Raw genomic sequence first — 4,130 nt, forward strand, 5'->3', positions numbered from 1 at the left:
TAACCATCTTCCCTGTCCCTGCTGAAGAAAAGCAGGCCCAAACCATGATGCTGCCACCACCATGTTTGACAGTGGGGATGGTGTGTTCAGGGTGATGAGCTGTGTTGCTTTTACGCCAAACATACGTTTTGCATTGTTGCCAAAAAGTTCGATTTTGGTTTCATCTGACCAGAGCACCTTCTTCCACATGTTTGGTGTGTCTCCCAGGTGGCTTGTGGCAAACTTTAAACAAGACTTTTTATGGATATCTTTAAGAAATGGCTTTCTTCTTGCCACTCTTCCATAAAGGCCAGATTTGTGCAGTATACGACTGATTGTTGTCCTATGGACAGAGTCTCCCACCTCCGCTGTAGATCTCTGCAGTTCATCCAGAGTGATCATGGGCCTCTTGGCTGCATCTCTGATCAGTCTTCTCCTTGTATGAGCTGAAAGTTTAGAGGGACGGCCGGGTCTTCGTAGATTTGCAGTGGTCTGATACTCCTTCCATTTCAATATTATCGCTTGCACAGTGCTCCTTGGGATGTTTAAAGCTTGGGAAATCTTTTTGTATCCAAATCCGGCTTTAAACTTCTCCACAACAGTATCTCGGACCTGCCTGGTGTGTTCCTTGTTCTTCATGATGCTCTCTGCGCTTTAAACGGACCTCTGAGATTATCACAGAGCAGGTGCATTTATACGGAGACTTGATTTCACACAGGTGGATTCTATTTATCATCATTAGTCATTTAGGTCAACATTGGATCATTCAGTGATCCTCACTGAACTTCTGGAGAGAGTTTGCTGCACTGAAAGTAAAGGGGCTGAATAATTTTGCACGCCCAATTTTTCAGTTTTTTATTTGTTAATAAGGTTTGAAATATCCAATAAATTTTGTTCCACTTCATAATTGTGTCCCACTTGTTGTTGATTCTTCACAAAAAATTACAGTTTTATATCTTTATGTTTGAAGCCTGAAATGTGGCAAAAGGTCGAAAAGTTCAAGGGGGCCGAATACTTTCGCAAGGCACTGTATATAGTGCAGTATAGTATATATATAGTGAGTAAAAAAAAAAAAGAATAAAATACAATAACAGTAGAATCAATAATCAAGTCAGAATCAAATATATAAAATATACACAAGTGCACACACATAATCAGGTATTTGGAAACAATAAAGTGTCATTCAATGTTCAGGTGGCACCAAGCACTGGAAGGAGGATAGACTACACATACACAACAGGACACAAGACTGTAACATACATTTCACACAAAGGGAGAAGAGATAAGACATGCTAAAAGTAGATAAAGCAGTAAATTGTAGACAACCCATCATGTGAGAAGAGTTATGAACAAAGACGGAGCAAACACTGGTTGAGGATCACCCAGATCAGAGATGTCTGGATGAAGCACCAATAATAGCGAACCCACACTAAACCCTGGGTGAAAGATGGGGAGACAGGAAGGGAGAAAAATGAGGGAGAGAGAAAGAGAGGACAGCCGGTCCACAGCAGAGGAACCCCAGTACTGAAAAAGAAATTAATTTAACTTAATGCTGCTTCCAGTCTGTGAGACTGCATAGGCTCTACATCCACCCAAGGAGCCCCTCCCACAGTTTAAGAACCACATTATGTTGGTGCCTTCCAACCACACAAAAAGGCTATTTTGAGACTGATCTCTACAGTGGAAACATTGGAAAATGGCATCTCCATATTGTATCAGGGGTGGGGATACATTCATAACTAAATGTCTCCGCCAGCTCAGCCCCAGGGGTGTCAAGGGGCCCCAGAGTTAGAGCCTGCAAAGTGACTGTCACAGATTTCTCGTTAAAGAGTTATAGGGCAAAAGCTGCTCTGAAAACTAAAGGATTAGTCTAAAATTCAGGAGATAACCACTTTCCCAAAAGCAATGCCCAGAAGCATTTTTGACTGAAATCGTGACATTTGTTGGATTAACCGTTGTTCCTTTAAATGGCGGTTTGGACACGTTTGTAATAAAGTCGTGTGGTTGAAACCACAGGTCCAGAGCAGTACTTACAAGAATAGCTTGTCATTAATTATTGAAGTCCTCACGATTACAGCTCCAAAGGAACAAGGAAGTAATGATACAGATGGGAGGACAGGTTGCAAGCAAATAAATGGTTTTTCAGATGCCATAAGACTAGAGCCTGTAATGAACAGGAATTTAGAAAGTAAAAGCAAGCATGACTGCATAATATCCATTTACTACAGTGTGTAGGTTGTGACACTGTTGACAATTCTGTGTTTTTACACCGGCTTCTCAATTTTATGAAATGAAACATATCCTCCATTTCAACAGGAATCGGGCTCCCCCTGAAGCCAAAATTACATCATGAATGATCACACAGATTGTTTGTCTGATTAATTACTAACCTGACTCAAAGCCAGTGATCGCAACTGAAGCGTTGCAACCTTCAACGTTATTACAAAGTGGAGCTTGCTTTAAGCAGTGCCGGTGGGGATCGACTGATATGTTTTTTCCCCCTCTGGGCTCACTCCCGCAGTTTGATTGATGGTTTGACTTTAGGGTTTGTAGGTGCCTGTTATGTTAATATTTGTTTTTTATTGATTTAAATACTTCAGTCATCTTTAGTTCATTAATTATTAACTGTACTATCATGATACAACCTACAACTTCATATTTTGATAGGATAGTGAAGCATAAATTGCTTTATTTCCACTTAAATATGTATACTGTTAACATGCCCTGCAATCTGTGGCCTAAAAAGGGCACAATGCCTAATACTTGAAAATACTAGAGGTCATATATTAGAGGTCTAGACCCAGTGTGACCCAGAACTTCCCTGTCGGACCAGATGCATTTTAGAGTTTAGATCAAAATGTGTAGACCTCCTCTGCTTGCTGTACTGAGCTTGTACTACGATTCCACCATGTGGAAGAAAAAAAGTCAAAGAAAATGTCACAAACACAAGCTCAAAGAAACAAAGCAGCAAAACAACATAATGGTTCCTTCTTCAGTCACTATTTCCAGCACTGGCTCTGCATGAGCCTCAGAGGAGCCATACCAGCTAATATCAAATTGAATAAGGACGAGAAGTGACATTTTTCATCACCTTGCCGTTTTGATGTCTAGAGCTTTGGATGGGCCGAGAGGGAGACAGAAGCGGGGCCACAGATAGGGGTCATACTTTCATTAAAGAGGCTAATGGCATACAGACTAAAGGAGCCGATATTAGCCACAGGGAAACCTATTAGGAGTGGGCTGGAGAAAGTCGTGATGAGGATCTGATTACAAAATCACTGAAAGGAAAATGACTTGGGAAATAAGTAGAACTCAGAAACTATAAAAGACACTAAGGTGGACTGAGCAACGGTCAGACAACTGAGAGATCAGTTTGAGCAAAGGACTGAAGAACAGCACATAAATGAACCAATATAGAATATGAAATTGCTTTGTTTTTGTTGTTGCTGTTCTGAATGTTGAAATGTTTTTTTTTGTTGTTGTTTTTTGGTGCAGTCTTCTTCATTCTATTCATTCTATTTTCAGTGTTACATATTTCATTGTTGTTATTAAGAAAGTCAGGATTCTTGCTCTAGACTTGATTCATAGCAGGTAGCAGGAGATTAACATGTCAGATCTACTTCAGATACAATATTTGGATTATACATACAGTACAGTACACAGTCCATGTGCATTTTGTGACTAAACAACATAATTATTAGTTTTATAAGACCATATTTGTTTTTCCAAACCATAACCATGTCAATGTGTGTGTGGGGTAAATGTCAGCTGCCTCTATGCTTCCTTGACCCCAGTTTTAGGAGATATTGCATATTTTCCATCTCTTTTTTTCAAAAGTTTCCTCAAAGTACATCTTGTTTTTGGCTATGATAAAATCAAACCAGCTCAAAAACTGTTGTAGCGGCTGGGGCACTCATGAACTGGAACTGTTTAGGATTCCTAATAACTCGAGGGGTTTGTGTTAGATCTTTAAAAATATCTGGGACAGGCAAACCTGGGCAAAAATCATGTACAGAAGTCTTCTCTACACTTTACATAACTGGAGTGAACAGCATGCATTTGCTTAAGTTAAACTCCATGCATTTCAATGACTGTGACGCTGTGAGTCCAGACAGCTGTGATGAGTGGTAACGTAGCTGGTAGAGTTTTGC

The sequence above is a fragment of the Micropterus dolomieu genome, linkage group LG12, assembly GCF_021292245.1.
Source record: "Micropterus dolomieu isolate WLL.071019.BEF.003 ecotype Adirondacks linkage group LG12, ASM2129224v1, whole genome shotgun sequence".
In the NCBI taxonomy this organism is placed as follows: domain Eukaryota; kingdom Metazoa; phylum Chordata; class Actinopteri; order Centrarchiformes; family Centrarchidae; genus Micropterus; species Micropterus dolomieu.